The sequence below is a fragment of the Moschus berezovskii genome, chromosome 25, assembly GCF_049115385.1.
Source record: "Moschus berezovskii isolate FMDL1 chromosome 25, NW_MosBer_1.0, whole genome shotgun sequence".
In the NCBI taxonomy this organism is placed as follows: Eukaryota; Metazoa; Chordata; class Mammalia; order Artiodactyla; family Moschidae; genus Moschus; species Moschus berezovskii.
In genome coordinates, this window is record NC_142484.1 from 49,804,836 (window position 1) to 49,829,030 (window position 24,195).

The 24,195-nt window shown below is 44.5% G+C and overlaps 1 pseudogene; it reads right to left on the reverse strand.

Moving 5' to 3' along the window:
* LOC148773933 (protocadherin Fat 3-like) overlaps positions 1-24,195 on the reverse strand; it is a 173,696-nt pseudogene that overhangs the window by 100,217 nt on the left and 49,284 nt on the right.

A 24,195-nucleotide genomic window follows, 5' to 3' on the forward strand; every position in this document is an offset into this window, starting at 1 on the left:
CTCTCACACACACACACTCACACACTCTCACACACTCACACACACGCTCACACACTCACACACACACTCACACAATCTCACACACACACACACACACACATACACCTGTGTGAAAATCTGAGTGTACTACAGTTATGCAAGATGGTATCACTGGGAGAAAAGATTGTGTGAAAGGTACATGCCACCTCCTATACATTTTTTTGGCAAATTCCTGTGAACTTATGATTATTTCAAAGTTAAGAGTTCTTAAACATCAGAATTTCCTTGTCACTTTAGAGAAGGGGCCTACGCAGGTCAGGAGATAACCTAAGTGGGTTGGCTGGGAAGCTGAGAACTGGCTGATGGCAGCTTCCATCAGGTTCCTACCACGGTGGGACTGTGTGCCTGGAATTGCTGAATCTTCTGAGTGCTGTTTTTACAAAATGCCAGAAATTGAAAATTCAAATCTCTTGACTTTTATTGACAATTAATTCAAACTGTTTGGAACACTCTATATAAGCCAGACTAAAGACACGGGATGGCTGGATTCAGTAGGGTTGGATTCAGTCTTAATGATTCATGAGCAAAGTCAGCTTTAGGCCAGAGGTTAGGTTTGGCCTCCAGATGATTCACCCAGCCCTGCCCACCCGAAACTGCTCATCTCAATGTGTGGCTCACGCTCCTCTGTGTTGACTTACAGCAGACTGAGAAGTGGGGATCAGGCCACTGATGAAAACGGCATAAGCAGCCCCCAGTCACTGATACATACCCGGGACTCTGGAGAACATGGGTTTGACTCTGGTTCTCCCTACAGGCTCTGAGCAAGCCCTCCACCCCTACCTCCTGAGCACAGTGCCTAGAAACAGCAGGTGCTCAGTCTGCCTTTTAGAGAAGCTCATTTGTTCCTTCCCAGCTGTCTTAGTTTTTATTTTTAAAGCTAAATGAGATCTAAAAAACCTGAGAATATGACCTAGAATTTGGTATCCTATGCTAGAGTTTTCTGGAAGCGAATACAATGGCTTGATGAACACACAATACAAACAGCACTCATAACCTCTGTGTTGGTCTGAAGCCATGAATGTAAGCCTTTTGCTAATTGGTGCAAAGAGCAGAGAGAGGTACTGATAGGTTATTCTGGGTCTAGTGTTTGAAGGGCTTCCTCATCTCTGCCCCTGCTAATGCACAGAGTCTAGTCAACCTTTCTTCCCCAACTGCCAACCTGGACAGCTGACTCGGCAGAACTGAATAGCACAAAGCTAGTTGCCTGCCCTCTACCTCAATCACATGTGTCAGTCGGTAACCCCCTGCCTCCTGTCTGAAGCATAACGTACTGACCAGCCTCTCTCCATGCTCATTCTCTAGTAGACAGAGCACACCCAATTCCTTTAGAAGGAGGTAAATAGAAAAACTCCAATTTTTTAAATTGAAAATTTAATTTAAAATATTTTCAATCTTAAAATTTCATCTGTGGCTCAATTACACATTCTCAAAGTTAAATTATTAATGATTCATCTGTACAATTTCTGTCCTTTTTTCTCCAAAAGCTTGCTATCATGAGTCCAGGGAATGTTTTCTAATCCTCCTTTAAAAGGGAGTATTTGTAAATAATTCATCATTATAGGTCAATAAAAGAGTCTTTTCCAGAATTCCCTGGTAGTCCAGGGTTTTGGACTCCATGCTTTCACTGCCAAGGGCCTGGGTTCAATCCCTCTCAGAGAACTAAGATTCCATAAGCTGCAAAGTGCAGCTGAAAAAAAAAATTATTTTCCTATTTACTATGTTTTTTACCAAGCTTTACAGTATGTAGATTTTTAAAGGGTTGGTTCTCAGCCTCGAAAATTATGCTAATAAGGTAAGAACAATAATTCATAGTATAGTCACAAATTTCTCTAAGGGGAAATATGCAGAGACCCTGGCCTCTATGTTTGTTTTCAACTAATTATCATGTATTTACTTTTCCATTAGTCCAATAATTTTTCTTTCAATTCAGAATTAAGCAATAAGACACTGAATTACATAAAGGCCTGTTTAGCATAACAGACACACCCCATGATTCCCCAGTCCTCTGATTTACAGCTCTTAAAATGCACAGCCAAGAGGCTGTCTATATGCCCTTTTGTATTTAGACTCCATCATGCAGTCACCTCAATAACTTGTGCATTCTCAGAAAGGCTACCTAGCAATTAACTCCAGTCTTTTCTAACTCACCATCTCATTATGTAAAGTGGATCTGAACACAAACTTTATCAGCAACTTTCAATTCTATTTCCTTATTCCCCCCCTGCCACTCCCACCCCTCCGAGTAATGTCAGTTTATGTGATCAAAATACTCTGGAAAATGGCAGTTAGAAAAAATCCACATTGGGCTGGCAGCACATTTAGTAATCGGTCTTTGCATTATGGGACACCACCATAAATTGAGACTGTCATATTTCAGCTATAGCATGGGCTGCAATTCTTTATAGAAATAGAAACGAATTCTCCCTACCACACAACATTTAACTATGTTCAAGAGGAATGCGTAAGTAGGAAAGCTATTATTTTTATTCTAAAGGTTAAAAAAAACACAAACTCAAAACCCTTTGTTAAAAGTTAAAGGAATTCACAGTATCGCTTCTTTAACTCCTACAAAAAGGGGGAAGATGTCTTGCAGATTTCTTTCATGTGTATGAAGTACATCAGCCAAAGAGCCGGCATGTGGTTTACTGTACTTGTCCTAACGGAAAGGAACCCAGGTGGGCTGATGGAGCTAGAAGACAGGCAGCACCTGAATGTGTGAAACGTACAGACAGGGAGGCGCCCCATCGGGGCGGCTGACTTACCAACATCCGGATCCACCGCTTGAACCCTGGTCAACAGAGCCTTGGTGGCCGTGTTCTCATAGACACAGGCGTTATAGTGGTCGGACGAAAACACTGGGGGGTTATCGTTCACGTCCTCCAGGGTCAGACGGATGTCGGATTGGCAGAATCGGCCGCCCCCGTCAGTGGCCCTGGCAATGAGGCTGTACGCAGGGACCCTCTCCCGGTCCAACGGAGACAAAGTTTTTAACTCACCTGTGAAAATAAATGGCCTGGCTTTTCAAAAACTGTCTTTCTTCATAGAGCAGAGAATCAATTACAAACAGAACCCCAGTGTAGGAAGGACTGCTGATGTTTGGCTTAAGAGCTTCATACTTTGAAAAATAGAGCAAGTTCAAATTTTTTAAGCATCAGGGAAAAACTTATGGGATTCTGGATGCAACAAGAAACCAACAGCATGACCTTCAAAGGAATTAATTCCACTGTGAAGTCTCTTGTGTCAGGGATTCCTTCTTTTGGCAGGATGGAGAAGCTCCACACCTCTTTAAATCTCTCAAGAACTGCTCAGTTCTCTGATGGTCAATCAGGTCAATGGTCTTTAGACCCAGAAGTGTTAGTCTCTCTGCTTCCAGACACTTAAATCTTTTTTTATCCCGTCTTCTAGAGGAAAACAAACAGTCCAAACAGGCTGGCTCCAGCAGAAAGAGGTTACAAAGGAGTCCTATTGTGCCAGGCAAACCCCACTTGCTGGGAGAGTGGAGGACCAGCAGTTGTTGGGGGAGGTCCCAGTGGGGGATAACTGAGGAGCCTGGAGCAGACATTCAGGAAGGGGACTTCATAACCATGGAAGGATTATTATTTTAATCACTGAAATAGCTATACTGGTCCTGGGTGTCAGTCCCTGTGGGGATTTCTTTGTTACTTAAATTTCAATGGATAATGGCAATGACAGACCTGAATAAATGCTGTTTGGTGAAAAGTCAGACTCATGAAATATTATTATGTATTCTTAGTAAAATTAGCAGGTATCACTGGGAGCAAGTCATCAGTACTTACAAAGCTGTTTCTCCTACAGCTTCCTGAAGGCAGGCAGTTCTCAAATACAGACTGGATCATTTCCTCCTCCACAAAAACATCCAGGGAGTTTTCAGCTGGGCTTTCAGGACCCTCCAAGATCTGACCTAAAGTTATTTTTCCCACCACATTTCTGGCGAGTCATCCTGTGGCTCCTCGGACCAGTGACAGTGCTGTACACGGCGTTTCCTGGAGGCGCCGTGCTCTCTGCCCACGCCGTGCCCGTGGCCACCAGTGACCCACTTTAGCCCCTATAATCCTGCTGCTGCTACTAAGTTGCTTCAGTTGTGTCCGACTCTGTGCGACCCCACAGATGGCAGCCCACCAGGTTCCCCCGTCCTTGGGATTCTCTAGGCAAGAACACTGGAGTGGGTTGCCATTTACTTCTCCAATGCATGAAAGTGAAAAGTGAAAGTGAAGTCGCTCAGTCGTGTCCGACTCGTAGCGACCCCAAGGACTGCAGCCCACCAGGCTCCTCCGTCCATCGGATTTTCCAGGCAAGAGTACTGGAGTGGGGTGCCACTGCCTTCTCCGCTAGAATCCTGGCTCAGTTCAAATGCCAGTTCTTCTTTACAAGCTTCCTCTTCCCTCTCGTCGGAACATTACCTGCTTTTTCCTCTGTGCTCAGATATAACTCTTTTGATATCTCTCGCAGGCACTCGTGTCACTCTGCCTTTCATTACTATTATTATTTCTGTTGTTATTATTACTGACTCACTGCTCTGTCTTATCCACCGGGTTACAGTACTGCTCAGGGATGCTTTGAGGGGTTCATGTCAGAGTCTATCACAAATATTCCATAAAGTGTTTTTAGGTCTAGTAGTTAATAAATGCTAGCTATTCAATAAAAAAGTACCAGGCCTCTATATTCAAGTAGTATATTGTTATGCATCTAAGCCCTTCCCAGTAAGATATAGCTGACATGGGAGTAGGTTATTGAGAAGCCAATACCTTCTGGAAACTCAGTAGTTAGTGATTATTCACTGCAACCAATACAACGCTGGAAATATGCAAATTATTTAATCATTATACTTCAATTAAAAATTGTCACCGGATGGGCCAATCCAGTACATAGCACTGTAATAATTTACCTCCATAGAAAATGTCTTTTCCTTAAGCTTTGGCCTTCAATGCGGGCATCTCCCTCAGTGTACATAAGCTTTCACCTTATAAACTTTACCTTAACATGGAAGCAAATCTGAGGTCTCACAACTAAGCAGACAAGTGTGTTAATAAGCACAGGAACCGACAAAGGGTTTCAACAAGGCAAAACTCTCCTTACTGTGCACTGCTGTCCGGTTTGCACGGAAACCTGCATTTTGATATAGTCTATATATACACTTAATAGGGAGCTGCTTTAACTCATGGATACGAGAAAGAGGAAAAGCACATAGACACATCTGATCCCCTGGTGCTACCACATGTAGGTAAAGTCAGGGCAAGTTTATAAGTCAAATGAGGTTTGTGTCTTCCAGACACAATGTGCCACTGGTATTTCTTAAGAGTCCAAGATAACAGGGTGTCACATTAAGGTTCTTAGATACCAACTACCCCCTAGTGATAAGACCATGTGAAAATTTAACTTCTCTTGTGGATTAACAATGGCATTTCAGAGAATAAATTTTGCCTTACCACTTTCTGGGTCTAGAAAAAATTCATTGTTTCCAGGTCCATAGAGTGAGAATCGTATATCTCCATTGGGTCCAATGTCAGTATCCTTGGCACTGACCTTCAGGATGATTTTGTTTGATGGAATGTCTTCGGGAAGTAACGCTGTATACGCAACCTGGGCAAAGGCAAAATCATTAGTATGTGTGGGGCAATTGCCATAGTAGCCTTATAAATCATTTCTTTAAAAAGGCACTTGCATAATTTATCTTCAGTTATGTTTTTCCTTTACTGCAGAATCATCTTACACCATCTGATGAAACATAGAATATCTCTTGCCCTGCACCTCCCATTCTCATTCATTCAACAAATGCTAACTGAGCCGCTACTATCCCTGCCCCTGTGGAACTGTGATGCACATCAGATAATTATCACATCAGATAATTATCACATCAGATAGTGATCAAGCACCAGGGAGTCCTTGGGACCCTTCAACTTCAAAGAGCCACTACTAACATCTGGCATTAGTAAGATTTGCAACAATTTTCTAAGCTAAAGAACACCAATATTGTCTCGCAGTCCACATGTAAGGAAAAGGTAAATGAAGGGTGATTTAATTTTGGTAAGAAAGAATATAAAATCAATAACTGACACCTTGCATTGGCTCTCATGCTTTGAACTATGGGGGAAATGACACTTCATGAGAAGCCTGGAGACCCAGCTTCATTACCAACACTGCTGCCAGCCAGCTGTGTAAACTTACACAACAAAAGTAATCCACACTTTTGAGTGGTCCATTTTTCTTTTATGAAATCAGTAGTTTAGATATGAAAAAAATCACAATATTCTTTAGGATTCCTTAAAAAGCTTTTTAAGAGTCCCGATTTTTTGTTTGTATTTTTTAATGGGCAGAATTAGGTACTAATTGTGCTACCTATACTCTTTCCATGTTTATAGTATTTCATCCTCTTTCATGCTTATATAAAATTGGACTGCACTAATTAAGGTAAGGAACAGAATGTAGCCAGGTCTTAAGGAAAAAAATGAAATGGGTTTTGACTTAATTTTAGAGAAGCAGAGTGAAAAGCAGCAATCCGACATGGCCACAAGTCTCACCTGATCACACACAGGGCTATTGTCATTCACATCACTGACAGTCACTTCCACCCTGGCCTGAGTGACAAAGAGCCCATCGGTGGCAGTAATATTGAGGAAGTAAATGTCTTGTTCTTCTCTATCCAGATGTCTCTTCACGTAGACCTTCCATTCGCTCTGTACCAGGCCCAGGGCAAACCGTCCTCGGGGGTTCCCTCCTGCAGTGAAAAGAGAGTTTCTGAAGATGAGCAGTGAACAGCTTTGATCTCCACCTACAGTGAGAGGCCTGTGCGAGGTCAACCAGGTGCCTCTCAAACTGCATCATTTACGAGACTGGAAAAAAATTGACACTTCCTTTTGATTCTCCTGCAACAAAGCATGATATTTATATGCTTGGCTTGTGTGGAAAGTAAAATGGTAACTTTCCAAGGGAAGAAAATGCACTTAGAGATGCCAGAGATGATCTCTTGTTTAGCTCCCCTTAAGGACAATCAAATTCAAACTGTGAACAATCAATCTTCTCAGATGATACAATTGTCTTTCCACTCCGTCTCAAGAGAGGATGTAATACACTATAGCTCTTGTTACCCAGACAATTTCATTAGCCGTTGATTATGCAATCAAGGAAAGGCAGTCAGCTCTATTAAGGAATGTTTTAATGAAGGCGTTATCGTACTGTGGCTCTTCTAAAGACTAAAATCTGGGGGAGAAAAGTTTGTGTGACAGAGGAAGACCCATTTGGAGTAAAGAGCCCCAATGAGGGGTTATTGAAGGAGGCACTCAAAGATAAGCACTGAAATTAGATCAAATTTATCAGAGGGAAGCTGGTGAAAATGGAAGAAAAGGAAAAGAGTTGGAGTGGAACCACTTTTGATGAGGCTGAAACAATGAAAGTGGTCCCAGCAATATTCCTTTCCCACATCGCTGAACTACACGGAGACAAAAGCAGCTTGGAGGAGGGAAGAAGAAAACCGTCTTGACCTTCCAAACCTGAAGAAGGAGAAAATGTCACTTCAAACATGGAGGAAGACTGGACAAAACAACTGGCCTGATGCCCAGACTCCAGTTAGATCTTCACTGTTTCTTTGATTTGGGGGCATTTAACACATATTTGTCACCTGCTTTGGACCATGTGCTGTGCCATGCAGTGGGTTACAGCAGTGAACAAAACTGACCAAAATCCCTGCTCTTGTGGTGGAGTTCACTTTCTGGTGGGAAAGACTGACAATAAATAAATAAGGAAAGCCTACTGTCTTCTGGCTGCTGCTGCATTGAAAAAGTGGAGCCATGTCACCTTCTTACAACAAATCTTTAAAAGAGTGCAAGCTAAGAGTCAGCTGTGCCTGACTCTTTGTGACCCCATGGACTATAGCCCACCAGGCTCCTCTGTTCATGGGATTTCCCCAGGCAAGAATACTGGAGTGGGTTGCTGTGCCCTCCTCCAGGGGATCTTCCCGACCCAGGGATCAAACCCGTGCTTCTTTGTGTCTCCTGCACTGGCAGGAGGGTTCTTCATCACTAGCACCACGTGGGAAGCCCTGGCCTGGACGCGACTGTAACCAAGCAGGTCCCACGAGGCCTTCCCAGAATAGACCCCACCCATGTCCTGTCCTCTGCCTGCTTTTTTAAATTTATTTTTTTATTGAAGGATAATTTGCTTTACAGAATTTTGTTGTTTTCTGTCAATCTCAACATGAATCATCCATAGGTTTACATATATCCCCTCCCTTTTGAACTTCCCTCCTATCTCCTGCCCCACCCCACCACACCCCTCTAGGTTGATACAGAGCCCCTCTTTGAGCTTCCTGAGCCATATGGCAAACTCCCATTAGCTATCTATTTTACATATGGTAGTTTTCTGGAGAAGGCAATGGCAAGCCACTCCAGTACTCTTGCCTAGAAAATCCCATGGATGGAGGAGCCTGGTTGGTTGTAGTCCGTGGGGTCGCTAAGGGTCGGACACGACTGAGCAACTTCACTTTCACTTTTCACTTTCACACATTGGAAAAGGAAATGGCAACCCACTCCAGTGTTCTTGCCTGGAGAATCCCAGGGACAGGGGAGCCTGGTGGGCTTTGTCTATGGGGTCGCACAGAGTTGGACACGACTGAAGTGACTTAGCATCAGCAGCAGCAGCAGCAATGTAAGTTTTCATGTTACTCTTTCCATACATCTCACCCTCTCCCCAGGTCCATAAGTCTATTCTCTATGTCTGTTTCTCCATTGCTCTCCTATAAATCTGCCTGCCTTTTCTCTGTAGGAGTACTTTAGTCAAAGAATAAATTTAATCTGAGAAGCGAGAAAATGCAGAAAGGAAAACAAGCAAGAAAAAATGATGATGCATTAGCCATTAAACAAAGTAAAGGAACTTTAGTTCCTCCTTGGAGACTATAGATAACATTCTGAGCCATGTCTTTTGAGTTGTTTTGCAGATAATGAACCTTCCAGGTCTAAGAAGTTTACTATGCTACCCACAAGCACGCAGACCCCAAACCAATTGGAACCAGAAGGTTGATGATGCTGACTTGTCATCACCATCTCAACCAACTGGAAGAATGTCCACAAGCCTGCTCCTTAAACACTGTAAGACTCCTCACTGCCCACTCCCCAGGGTGGAACACACATTCTTGGGGGCATTAGCCCACTGTGGCCCCCTTTGCCTGGCAAAGCAATAAAGCTATTTCTACTTTGCCCCAAACTGTCTTTGAGATTTAATCTGTCACTGGTGCACAGTTCAGTTCAGTTCAGTTGCTCAGTCGTGGCCAACTCTTTGCGACCCCATGAACCACAGAAAGCCAGACCTCCCTGTCCATCACCAACTCCTAGAGTCCACCAACACTCATGTCCATTGAGTCTGTGATGCCATCCAACCATCTCATCCTCTGTTGTTCCCTACTCCTCCTGCCCTCAATCTTTCCCAGCATCAGGGTCTTTTCAAATGAGTCAGCTCTCCACATCAGGTGGCCAAAGTATTGGAGTCTCAGCTTCAGCATCAGTCCTACCAATGAATATTCAGGACTGATTTCCTTTAGGATGGACTGATTGGATCTCCTTGCAGTCCAAGGGACTCAAGAGTCTTCTCCAACACCACAGTTCAAAAGCATCAATTCTTCAGCGCTCAGCTTTCTTTATAGTTCAACTCTCACATCCATACATGACCACTGTACACGGACTTTGTTGACAAAGTAATGTCTCTGCTTTTCAATATGCTCTCTAGGTTGGTCGTAACTTTCCTTCCAAGGAGTAAACGTCTTTTAATTTCCTGGCTGCAATCACCATCTGCAGTGATTTTGGAGCCCAGAAAAATAAAGTCAGCAACTGTTTCCACTGTTTCCCGATCTATTTCCCATGAAGTGATGGGACCGGATGCCATGATCTTAGTTTTCTGAATGTTGAGCTTTAAGCCAACTTTTTTTACCTCCCCTGTCACACTGGTGCACAGAGGCTAGATATTGGTGATTCAACCATGGGCTAAATGAACCATAGTGGACAGACAGTGCAGAGAAGCTGAGGGCTGCACATTCCTCCCGGGCAGTGATTCTCAACTGAGAGTGGCTAGTCCCATATCCTCGGGACATTTGTCAATGCCAAGTGACATTTCTGAATGTCCCATTAGGGGTGATGCCAATGGCCAGGCTACTGGAATGTATTGGATAGAAGCCAGTGGTGCTGGTAACCATCCCATACTGCCACCTGCAGCAAGAAACAGCTGCCCACAGCAGAGACTTATCTGGCCCTCAAGGCCAATCTGCTGAGGTTGAGAAAAATTATGGTGAGACATGGGTTCTCCCTGGGATATCACTTTCCTCCACCACTGACTAGGATTCAATTAGGCTTCAGTCGAATATGATTTCAGCATGCACAAATGTAACCTCTCTATTAAATGCTTTCAGTGCAGGCCCACACTGCTCTTTTGTGAAATAAAATGATTAATGGTCCTTTGTTCATCTGTGGCAGCACAGCCAAGTTGTGTTACATCAAGAGCAAAAGTTAAATCTAATTAAAATCAGTTGGTGGTTGGCACGGCTAATAGTAACAGTAGCTTGAAGCTATTCTGTTCTCATTACTTTGGTAAAGTCGATGGGATGGTCCCTTAAACCATCCACTGAGAATTCAGAGACAACGTATAAATAATTAAAGCTGAGTATTTAACTGTTCTTCCAAATAGAAAAGTATTCCTCCGAATGCCTAAGAAGCTTTTTGTCTGAACCTGAATGCAAATAAATCAAAGTGATACTGTACTCACCTTTTTTTCCTCACCATGATCGCTCATGTCTTTACTGCAGAAATATACGTTTTAATGAAAAAAAAACCACACAATGGAAGGTATCAGAAAAAGCATCAATGCATTAAGACCTTTAAACAGAAAACAGCCTCAAGAAAGCAGCTGCGTAAAGAAGAGGAGTGTGCGGGGAGGTGCGAGGGTCCCGAGCACAGGCACAGATGCTCTCCTATGGGTCTTTTTCTGCGGTGATTGATTAACTTTCTCACTAAAGTACTTAAGAAGATTCTGCGTCCTAAGGGCATTCTAATTAATTCATTTTTCACTTTGAATAATGTTGTTTTCCTAAAGGGAAGCCACCTGACTACAAGTATGGATGGATTCTTTGAAATCTTTTGGCACTTGGCTTATGTTCTGCCTTTGAATGGCACAACATCAAAATATTAGCTTTAGAACCCCCAAACAGGAAGACTGCTCCCACACCACCAACCTCTCCTCTTAGAAGTTGAAGGCCATCACCCCTGGAAAGCTATCCCTGATCAGTGATACACCATCTTCACTCTGACACAAGATGCTCAGAGCAATGGTGACATGTGTTGTGTGCATTCTGTGTGACCTCACTTGTCTATTTTGGCTTTCCTATTGAACTGCTGTTTACTATTTGGAAAGACTGAAAAGGGATCCAAAAAATTTGCCATGTCAGGAGACATACCCTTTGACTTGGAGTTATAATTTAAGATTTTTCAGGGAAAAAAAAAATGCCCTCTGATTTGTATGTGTGCATGCGTGTATGTGTGTGTGTATGCACCTGAGTTTTTATTACCAGGAAAAACTTACAAATAAAGCTATTCATTTTCTTACCATTACAAAAAGTAGGAAAAAGGAATATACTTAAAAATAAATTCCTCTTTGAAAGCACAAATGCATTAAGACAGTTAAACAGAAAATAACATTAAGAAAACAGCTCCATAAAGAAAAAGAAGAGTAATGTGGAAAGGAAGTGTTGGGTTTTTTTTCCATTAAAATGTATATTTCTACAGTAAAGACATGAGTGATAATGGTAAGGAAAGAAAGGTGAGTAAAGCATCACTTTGATTTCTTTATATTCATTTCAGACAAAAAGCTTCTTAGGCATCCTGCTATTTTTATTTCTTCAACTGGGATATTGGGCTGGACTCTTTTTAAATTTTATTCCTTTATTTTGGCTACTCTATGTGGCATGTGGGATCTTAGTTCTCTGACTGGGGACCAAACCTTTGTCCCTTAGAGTGGAAGCAAGGAGTCTTAGCCACTGGACCACCAGCAAAGCTGGACTTTTTTTCAAATGATAAAAATTGAGTATCAATCTGGGTCATCTGTCACAAGCAAACCAATGAACTGCAAAATAAGGCTGAGTTAGTAACAGCTAAAGAACTGAGTCGTCTCAGCCCCAAAGAGGAAAGGGAACTCCTCAAAGCCTCGTCTCATGTCTTTCTCCCCTACTCTTACCCCTTCGCCGTGCATGCGTGCGTGCTAAGTCGCTTCAGTCATGTCTGACTGTGGGACCCCATGGACTGTAGCCCGCCAGACTCCTCTGTCGGTGGGATTCTCCAGGCAAGAACACTGGAGTGGGTTGCCACACCCTCCTTCAGGGGATCTTCCCGACCCAGGGATGGAACCCGGGTCTCCTGTGGCTGCTGCATTGCAGTTGGATTCTCTACCGCTGAGCCACTGGGGAAGCCCGCCCCCTGTCACCTTCCCTCTTTCTTTAGGAAGCGAAGCACAGAATGAACCCTGAGGGTGGCAGACGTACCTGTAATATGGTAGCTCACTTGGCGATTGACGTCAGACGTGTCTCTGTCCCACGTGCTGAGGACGGCTACCACCTCGCCCGGAGGGTCGCTCTCCTTCACATTCCCTCGGTACACCTCGTGGGCAAAGACTGGAGCGTTGTCATTTATATCTGTCACCCTGACAGACACCAGTGCCGTGGAAGAAAGCGAGAAGGCTTCCCCGAGGTCGGAGGCCACCACGGAGAAGGTGAACACGGGGTCTGTCTCGTGATCCAGGTCCTTCAGGGTACTGATCCAGCCTGTGTTGCTGTCGATGCTGAATGCTTCCATCACCTTCTCGGGCTGGGAATCCGAGTGGAGGGAGTAGGTGACCTGCCCGTTGGCTCCCCAGTCCATATCCATGGCTCTCACCTGTGTTAGTTTGGTGCCCACGGGCATCCCTTCCATGATGATCGTCTCGTAGTTTGAAGTTTCAAAGACTGGCTTGTTGTCATTCAGATCCAGTACCTTGATGTCTACATCCACCGTGAACACAATGTCTACTTTGTCCAGGGGTATAGTGGCTGCCACTTTGAAGTGAAAAGCTGGACTGACCTCATGGTCAAGACGCTTGTCCAGCTTGATCGTGCCTGTTTCCTGTTCTATGATGAAGACATTGCCTTTGTTATTTTCCAGCCGCTCCCCATTAACTGTGCTGAATTTGACCTTCTGAGTGGGCAAAATCTTCAGAGTATCCACCGTGCTCCCAATGGCCGTATCTTCTGACACGGTGAAGGAATACTGAGACTGGGGAAAGGAGGGCACGAACGTTTCGGGGGGTAAGACGTGGATGTAGACAGGAATGAGCGAGTGCTTCACTGGGATGCCCCCGTCCACTGCTTTGACAAAGAAGGACAGCACTGTGTTCTTCAGCTGGTTAAAGTGGCCCTTGGTGACCATCCAGCCATTGTCAGGGTCGATTTCCAGGAGATCGGCCACTGAGACCGAGGCCTCGCTATAGAGGGAGTAAGTAATCCTTGCATTTGCTCCATCATCTGGGGCCATGGCTTGGACCTGCGTGACCAGGTGGCCCCGCCCGACATCTGCCCTGACGCTGGCTCTGTATTCCACTGTCAAGAACTGAGGGGCGTTGTCATTTTCATCCACCACAATCACCCTCACCGTACAGAAAGTTGTTCTTCCTCCACCATCAAGGGCCCTCAAAAAAATACTGATGTCTCCTTCCAGAGGGTTTTCCCTATCTAGCCTTTCTGTTGTGGTGACCTGTCCATTGCTGTCTATGAGGAATCGATCCTTAGCAAAGTCATTGATGATGGCATAGCTGACCTGCCCATACATCCCCGGGTCCCCATCCGTGGCCCGAACGTGGATTACCTTCGTCCCAGCGGCTGCGTTCTCTCTCACCTCTGCTACGTAGGTGCTCTGCGAAAAGGCAGGGCTGTACAGGTTGGCCCCGAGGACCCTGATATGCACCTGGGCGGTGCTCGTGAACAGACCATCGGAGACTGACACGTTGAGACTGTACAGAGGCTCCATCCGCTGCTTGCGGTGGTTGGACAGTGCAATGATGCCACTCTTGCTGTCCATCAGAAAGCTCGTCCGGTCGTTCCCAGATAAAATGCTGTATTCCAACCGGTCCAAGTCAGTGCTGTCTGCATCGGAGGCTTGCACACAGGTTACAAAATGGCCCCGGGGGGCTAATTCACTCACGTATGACTCATAAATGAGCTGATTAAAGACTGGAGGGTTGTCGTTTACATCCGAGATATAGATATGAACCAGGACCTCGCTGCTCAGTGATGGGAAGCCATTATCTGTGGCTCTGATTTTCAAAGTGCAGTGTTGCACTGACTCGTGGTCCAGCATTCACGCGGTTAGGATCAAGCCACTTGCGCTATCTATGTGAAAATAATCCGTGCTGTTGTAAGTATCCTGGACAATCTGATAATGGACCATTTTATTGTTTCCTGAGTCTGCATCAGTAGACACAACTTGTAAAACAGGTGTCCCGATGAGGGATGCTTCTGATAATGTTGTATTGTATGTGGGTTGACTGAAAATAGGGGGGTTGTCATTCACATCATTAACAAGCAGGTCAACGGTAACTTCAGCCCTGGCCCCAGTAAGTGCATCACTGGCTCTTACTGTCAACTTGTAAACGGATGTCATTTCATAATCCAAAGGGCTAATGACTTTCAGAACCCCAGTGTCAAAGTCAATGTTAAATTGTTTATACAGATCCCCATCAATAATGATATATATGATGCCTTGGCCTTCTGGACTGGTGGCGTTGATGCTTAGAATGGGGGTGTCCATGCCAATATCTTCATTGACGGACGCTGTATAAAAGGGCTTATCAAACACAGGCATCGCTTTGTTTATACAATAGTGATGGGAAGTTCCACAGATGTGGACAAAGAGGGCTTTCCACCATCTCTGGCTAGGATGGTGACTCCATACTCAATGTTGGACAAGTCTGAGTTGAATGCTTCTTTTAAGATAACGTTCCCTGAATGAGGGTTAATTTCGAAGTGGCCATAGTCATTCTGTAAGATGTAGGTCACCTCTCCATTGGCACCTTTGTCTTTGTCAATGGCGGTCACCCGGTAAATCAGAGTGCCAGGCTCAGCGTCAACCTGTACGGCAGCATAGTAAGGGAGACCCACAAAGACCGGAGAGTTGTCGTTGATGTCTTCGATGCTAACCCTGACCACCACCCTCGCCACCCGTAGATGGTCAAGCTCTCGGCTGGCTTCCACCACCAGCTCATAAACCTCCTGCTCCTCACGGTCAAAGGGGACTCCGGTGGTCTGAATGACCCCTGAGGTAGATTTTATCTTGAACTTGTTTCCTGGGTTTAAGATGCTATATTTTAAGGGCTCATTAAGGCGATTTCCAACTGCATTGACAATAGCAACTTTGGTTATGTTAGTGTTGTTCTCTGAGATGGAGGTGGAGTAAAAGTTTTGAGTAAAGTGGAGGCCACTGTCCATGGCTTCTTTAACCAAGATGCTGACCATGGATGTACTATAGAACTTTCCATCAGACACCCTCACTATCAGCACGTAGTGATCTTTGGAGAGGTTGTTATTTTTTATGGTGAGCACGCCACTATTCGAGTCAATTAAAAAATGATCCAAGCTGCCTTCCATTAGGCTGTACGTCAGTTCAGGGGGTACCTCGGAGTCAGGATCTGTGGCACTAACTTTCAGAACCTCCACTCCGACATAGGTCGGAAGGAGTAAGACAGTCTCAAACACAGCCTGAGTGAACACAGGTGGGTTGTCATTCACATCTGTCACCTCTATGTTGACTTCAATGGGACTGTCCGCGGTCAGCTGGGGGCTGCCACTGTCTCTCACATGTACATGGAAATGGAAATGGGCGATGGTCTCGTGGTCCAGGCTGGCAATTGTTCTGATTGCCCCTGTGCTGGAGTCCACCGTGAAGAACTTCTTGGCTGTGGACTCCACAATCTGATACACAAGCAGAGCATTCCGGTTGCTGTCAGCATCAGTGGCTCGAATCACCAGTGGGCTGTTATCCAAGCTCCTGACAATGCTATTGATGGGGGCCGCCTCGCTGAGGCTGCCTGAATATTGAGAAAAGAGAAAAACTGGCGCATTGTCGTTTTCATCAACAATCTGAATATTGACGGTGACATTGGAAGCCATTCCTGCCATGTTGGTGGCCTGGACAATGAGCTGATAAGAGGAAGTCCACTCGTAATCCAGTGCCTTCCGAGTGGTGATGACTCCTGAATAGGGATTTATGGTGAAGATCCCATCAACATTTCCATCTTTCACTTCATAAATGAGAGTGGATTGACTGATGGCAGAGATTAGAATGACAGATGTTCCAACATCAACATTTTCATTCACTTCTGCTTGGTAGTCTTTGTGAGTGAACCTGGGGTTAGAATTATCAGACATGGTGACAGAAATGCATACAATGGCAGTGGCAGACATCGGTGGGGAACCCTGATCTGTGACTTTGACTGACAGGACAAACTGACCCATTGTCGTCATGTCTGGTTCTTTGGAAACTGTGATGATGCCCAGGACCGGTTCAATCTTAAATGTGTTCCCAGTGTTCCCTGCAAGAGAGAAATCAACAAGAAAATGAGTTCAAGTGGGTCATTTTCTGAAGATTAACTCTTCATCTTGAGGCTACTTTACACAGAATGGCAAATAGAAGCAATTATTTGTTTTCACTCCACCTTATCCTGAAATAAAATGAAAAACTTCCCTAAAAGGATATTCAAAAGACTTTGAAATGAATTTTCCAGTACATTGTGAATTTCAGATTAGTATCTTCTTAATCCAGGTAAACAAGAAAAATAGCACAGCACTTATGTAGTTTCCAACCGGGAAATAAGAGTTTGTATGAAAGACTTTTCTAGTAAGAATGCTTGCTGCTGCTGCTGTTGCTAAGCCGCTTTAGTCGTGTCTGACTCTGTGTGACCCCATAGATGGCAGCCCACCAGGCTCCCCCGTCCCTGGGATTCTCCAGGCAAGAACACTGGAGTGGGTCACCATTTCCTTCTCCAATGCATGAAAGTGAAAAGTGAAAGTGAAGTTGCTCAGTCGTGTCCGAATCGTAGTGACCCCATGGACTGCAGCCTACCAGGCTCCTCCGTCCATGGGATTTTCCAGGCAAGAGTACTGTAGTGGGGTGCCATTGCCTTCTCCAAGTAAGAATGCTTAGGACTTTCTTATTCCCAGATTGGGCTGGCACATGCCGGTGACACTGGTAGAATGGCATTTATCCTGAAACCAGCACCACAACTCCATGTTCTATGCTGTGAGAAAGAAGGTCATAGGAATCGCGTCCGAACAGTATCAAATCACCATTTGGTTTAAGATTATCCCAAAGGTAAGTTTTGCTGCATGGAATTGGTATTGTTTCACATCATCAGGATCAACTTCATTCCCAACATGACCTGGGTGAGGGGGAGGGGTTTGCTGCTCAGGCATGGAGGAGTCTTCTCAAGTCATCACTTGCTTTGTAAGCTGTGAGAAGTTTTTCCAAATCCCCTATACTCCAACACACACACACACATGCACACATGGACGTACAGTGGACATAACGAATGACAAGGCAGTGTTTCAATCTGTAGCCATTCTACTTGCTAAACTTCTGAGAGGTTTCTGGTGAAGCTCAGAACTGTTCATCAGAAGCGGCACTGAAACCAAGAACTTGCGTAAACCTCAGGAGACGGGGAGGCTGCACCCCGCTGTGCACCCCGACACTGCGGAAGCTGAGAGGCCTTCCTCTGAGGCAGGTGGGGGGTGACGCCCGGGACTGTGGAGGGTGAGGAAAAGAGGAGAGAGTGGGGGACACAAAACGCGCAGAGAACGCGGCTCACAGGTCATGAACAACGGGAAGCAGCCTCCTTCACCATATGGCTTTCTTTCTGGCTGTCCCCTACTGCTCAAACAACACACATGCTTCTGGGTCCCCATTCTTTCACACATTAAAAATCTCGGTTATTCAAATATATCAGAGTTTTTCGTACTGTGTGAAGTTCTACAGTATGGCAACATACAGAGAGTTTAAATGTTATTATCATTAGGATAGGCTTCAGAATTGAGAAGGTAGGCAAGTACAGTGCTTATTGAAATATGGAGCTTCCCTGGTGGCTCAGTGGTAAAGAATCTGCCAGCCAATGTAGGAGACATGGGTTCGATCCCTGACTCAGGAAGATCCCCTGGAGTAGGAAATGGCAACCCACTCCAGTGTTCCTGCATGGGAAATCCCATGGACAGAGGAACCTGGTGGGCTACAGCCTATGGGGTCACAAGAGTCAAAATATACAATAGCTACAGCTATTTACACACTTCTTACTGCGTACTTGTTCATTAAACTTTTCCAAGTCTGAAAACAAAAATGTCATGTTCCTGTGAAGTCTATTTGTATGCTAGTTTATTTCTTGAGAGGGAGCAAATCTAACAGAGGTAAAGAATTTGAATCTGACCCCAAATGTGGACATGCCACCTGAACATGACCATTTCATGATGACAACAAGAAGGCCAATGAGCTCAGGAACAAGCTTGCAAATTTTCAGTGAATGATACTGTGGAATTGACTGTGCTCCAAAATTTGATTCACAGACCCTCACAAGAAGGCAGGAATCATTTCACTGTAGCATCTCAGGGGAGGCAAATATACAGACACCTGACATGCAGGCCTGAATGCTACATCTTCATTACGGGGCCCCATCTGGAGTTTTCAGGTGAGACTTTTCTTCCTCCCGGCTCAGGGCATAACAGCAAGGCACACGGCAGGGCTGACCGAGGCCCCAGCCTTTGGCCCTGAGCAGCGTGGCCCCGCTCTGTGGCCCTGTGGCTGCTGGCCTCCTTGGCGCCCCGCCCCAGGACGCTGTGCAGCGGCCGCTTTGCCTCTCTCTCTTCAGTGCGCTGTCCTGCTTACTTGGAATCCACTTCCTGCCTTCGCTCTTCTGCTCTACTTGAATCTTTGGAAGCTAATCTCTGCTTGTTTTCTTGGAATCTATACCAATGCAGGGAGATGTGGGTTCTATCTCTGGATCGGGGAGATCCCCTAGACAAGGAAATGGCAACCCACACCATTATTCCTCCTAGCAAAGCCCATGGCTGGAGGAACCTGGTGGGCGACATCATGGGGTTTCAAAGAGTCAGACACGATTTAGTGACTCAGCAATAACAATGGCATGGCTTCTTATAGACTTTTGGCAACTGGGCAAAAGCTGTGCTGACGTTACCTACCATTATGAATCTGGTATACAGCACAGTGCCTGGCACAAAAAAGGAGCTCAATAAATATTTGTTGAATGACTGAGGTAGACCCAAAAAAGATTAACTCTTCATCTGTATCCATGTTGGGGTCTAATACGCTCCCTCCCGTCGTAACTTAGCTCTTTCCTAGTGCTTCTCTCCCCTGTACTGCCCTCTCTCCAAGCCACCTGTGAACCACTGCTGGCGCCAAACGTCAACCCTGAAGTTCTGCACTTGAGTCTACCTCAGGCCTTTGGGTGAAAACAAAAAGCTTCTGGGACTTCCTTGGAGATCCTGTGCCTGGGACTCTGAGCTGCCAAGGCAGGGGCCCAGGTTTGATCCCTGGCTGGAGAACTAGATCCCATATGCCGTAACCAAAGATCCCTCAGGATACAACCGAGACTTGGTGCAGCCAAATTAATTAGTTTAAAAAAAAAAAAAAAAGCTTCAGTAGTTACTTCAGGCCAGGCAGGGGACAGGAAATGTATTGCTGTTTAGTCACTCAATCGTGTCCGACTCTTTGCGACCCCATGGACTGTAGCCCACCAGGCTCCTCTGTCCATGGCATCTTCCAGGCAAGAATACTGGAGTGGGCTGCCATTTCCTTCTCCAGGGGATCTTCCTGACCCAGGCATGGAACCCAAGTCTCTGTGTCTCTTGCATTGGTAGGCAGATTCTTTATCATTGAGCCACCAGGGAAGCCTTAAATATGGACCACCAGTAAACAGAGTGAAATCTTGCTTATTGAGCTTTGTGAGAGGGGCATGACTTAGCGACTAAACAACAACACTTTACACCAAACTTGCTATTTACTTCAAACTCCTGAACTAGCTGGGATCTGCCTGTCTCCTACCATGATCTCCAAAGAAACTTGGCTTAACCAGAACCAGTTCAGGTCAAGCATAGGTCTGTCTGTCCTGTAATTCTCATTAGTTTTTTACACACCTAATCAAAGGTTATTCTTTGAGATACGAAGCATGCCTTGGGTTTTCTGGAAATTCAAGTTTTCTGTATAAAAGAAATTTTAAGGGAAAAAAAAACTTTTCTCCCTAGCTTTAATTGAAGAAATGACTGAATTCTTTCTCCATGATTAGCACTTGGCTACAGTCTTTGGAAGCTGAAAGATAAACGACGCAGAACTTTCAGCTGGATGGTAAGTTACCCTTAAATTACTCTTTGAGAACCTCCAAATTGGTTTTGAAATTGTCTGGCTATCTGAGAGGAGAAGTAGTAGCCCTAATGACAAATATAAAAAACAAGTAGACACACAGACAAATACTTAGAAGATGTTAAGAAAAGTAGAAATAAAACCATATACCTAAATGATTACAATGATATAAAAGAAGGTATATGCATAAATAAATGAGGAGAAAAGAAAAAAACACACATGATTAGGGGAGATGGTGATGGACAGGGAGGCCTGGCGTGCTGTGATTCATGGGGTCGCAAAGAGTCGGACACGACTGAGCGACTGAACTGAACTGAACTGATAGAATGAATATAGTTATTGAATTGCCACGTTTCCTGTGACAGTATTTAAACATTTATTTTTTAAAGTTTCCCTATATTATTTGTGAAACTAAAGGAACAAGGACTGAATAACAAAATAATTAAAATGGCCTGTGATAAACAAGAAATGCAAAATAGCGTTTTAAGAAAAGGACTGTCAGGCTTGGCCTTCCCAGGTGGCACTAGTGGTAAAGAACCCACCTGCCAATGCAGGAGACATAGAAGACACGGGCTTGATCCCGGGGTCAGGAAGAGCCCCTGGAGGAGGACACAGCTCCCCACCCAGTGTTCTTGCTGGAGGATCCCATGGCGGCTACAGTCCACAGGGGCCCAGAGTTGGACACGGCTGAAGCGACTTAGCACACATCTACATACACATGCACCGTCAGGCTTTAGCCTGAAAGGAAACTCTATGGAAAACTGGAAAAGAAATGGACTAATTCTCTTGAGGCACCTGGCTGTTATGAACCCATGTCTTTTCTTGTTTTTTTTTTTTTTGGTATAGAGTTTACACAGACTCATGTAAAATGTCAGTGTCTCATACAGGAAATAGTTTTATATTGTCATTCAATAGAGGGGCTATTTTTAAAGAAGGTTGTTGGCTTTTTTTCCTAAAAATTTTTAGTCCAAAGTTGTCATTCTAACATTCATATTTTAATTCAACCACTCTCAAAAATGCTCCTTATTTAAATCAAGAGAAAGCCTTTCCAGCGCTAGCGTGAAAGGAGACAGCATTTGGCATTATGCACGGCAGACATAATGTTGCAGAACATTATGGAAATATGTGGCCTGAATGTTCAAAAAAGACAGAACAGGGACAGGGAAAATTGAGCAGAAAAAGGATCTTTGTAGTTTTTAGGCTTACTTGGACTTTGTAGTTTTTAGGCTTATGGTCCTCTCCTTGCTTGGACATTCATCTCTTCTGTCATAAGTGTTTTCTAAGTGTCCATCTGCAGACCATCAGTAAACTATGGTCTTGCCTTCTAGATATTAAAATTGAATTTTTAAAATACTCTCAAGTTTTAACAACACAAGAGCCTGTATTCATTTATCTGTCAGGTTAAGCAGGCTGTTGAGTCACTACCCACTACCATGCCACTCATATCACCTCCAATGAAGGGAGTTTGTGAGAACCAGGGTGTGAGGGGTGTAGGCATTTTTGAAGTCCACAGCCCACAGCCTACCTACTGACAAGTAAACAATGATCTTTAAGATTCAATTCACAGAACTGTCTGGCAGCCCTCCTATAATGGGAGGCTTTGGTTATTTCAGTCTGAGGCCACGGACTTGTTGACCCATCAGAAAAAGCCACAGAGTTTATTACGCAGTCTTCTCTCTTCTCCATTCCAGAAAAATCTGAGATTGAACACAATAAAAGGAAACTCTTTCTTTGCTGTCAATGATGGAAAACATATTACTGAAATGCCAAGAACTTAATACACCATCATTGAGCAAATAGGGCAGTTGCTTGGCCAAAAAATCCATTTGGAGACATGGTAACTATGAGAATTTTACACGGTGGTAAACACTACTGAGAGTCCAGTGCCATGCATGACGCTGCCGTCTGCAGCAGCTCTCACCTGCTTCTATGGTATATGTGAGTTCTGCATTTTCCCCTTTGTCTTTGTCCAGAGCCGTCACCTGCAGTACAGCTGATCCCAGAGCAGCCGATTCAAACACAGACGCTTCATAGAGTGGGTTGGTAAAATAAGGGCTGTGATCGTTAGCATCTTCCACATTCACAATGACTCGGGCCAAGTTTCTTCGATAAGGAAACTCCTGATCTCTGACCTTGAGGCAAAATACAAGAAGCAATAGAACTAAAATCTTTAAGTTGCAAAGAATTCACATGGCTGTGCCTACAGTGAAATCAAAATGAAATCATGCATGGAAAGTGCCTGACCCATTCCCAGGCCGAGTAGGTTCTCAGTAACTAGCAGTGCGTCTAGCAAGTGGGGACACTGATTGTGAACATGGTGAGAGCTGGGGCCACACTGTATTGCTCAGCATTAAGCCTGGCCTCTGGCCTGTGTCCAGTTCGTGCTTGTGGAACTGAAGCCTGAATATCACAAACACAGCATCTCCCTCTGATCTCCCTCACCCAGCCCTCTGTAATTTGCCTGAACAGTTGCTAATGGAATGGTGGATGGCGGCTCTTCTAAAGGGGAAACTGAAATGTGGAAGTAATTAATGCAATTCAGGCACTGTCATTCATTCCTTCACTCAACAAACATCTATTACCCTCTATTATCTATTAAGCCCCAGGATGGCCCCAGGTGTCTCAGCACTGATTAGACACAGTTCCCGCCCTCAGTAGTTGACTAGGGAATGCAAACAAGTAAGTAGTCAGATAAAAGGCAAAGAGATAAATGCCAAAACATGAGTAAGCAGTAAGAAGAATGTAGCCTAGCTTACAAAACCAAGTAGAAGTGGTAAAAGGCTGGGGGAGGTGGTGTGTGGCATATATTTCAGGCAAGAGGAACCAATATAAATAAAGGTCCAGAGCTAAGAGAGAACCCTAACCACTGGGAAGATGAGCCAAATCTTAGTTTCTAAAATGTGACACCCCTACACAGTGAAATACCAAAGAATCTTGCCTGACTGCTTTAAAGTTCTCCTTGGTTTTCATACGGCAGGAGCTTAGTTCAGTTCAGTTCAGTTCAGTCGCTCAGTCATGTTTGACTCTTTGCGATCCCATGGACTTCAGGACACCAGGCTTCCCTGTCCATCACCAACTCCCAGAACTTAGTAAAACTCATGTCCATCGAGTCAGTAATGCCATCCAACCATCTCATCCTCTGTCATCCCCTTTTCCTCCCAACTTCAATCTTTCCCAGCATCAGGGTCTTTTCCAGCAAGTCAGTATTTCGCATCAGGTGGCCAAAGTGATGGAGTTTCAGCTTCAGCATCAGTGACTTTCAAGTCTTCTCCAACACCACAGTTCAAAAGCATCAATTCTTCGGCGCTCAGCGTTCTTTATAGTCCAACTCACATCAGTACATGACTATTGAAAAAAAACATAGCTTTGACCAGATGGACCTTTATTGGCAAAGTAAAGTCTCTGCTTTTTAATATGCTGTCTAGGTTGGTCATAGCTTTTCCTCCAAGGAGCAAGTGTCTTTTAATTTCATGGCTGCGGTCACCATCTGCAGTGATTTTGGAGCCCAAGAAAATAAAGTCTGACACTGTTTCCACTGTTTCCCCATCTATTTCCCATGAAGTGATGGGACCAGATGCCATGGTCTTAGTTTTCTTGATGTTGAATTTTAAGGCAGCTTTTTCACTCTCCTCTTTCACTTTTATCAAGAAGCTCTTTAGTTCTTCTTCACTTTCTGCCATAAGGGTGGTGTCATCTGCATATCTGAGGTTACTGATATTTC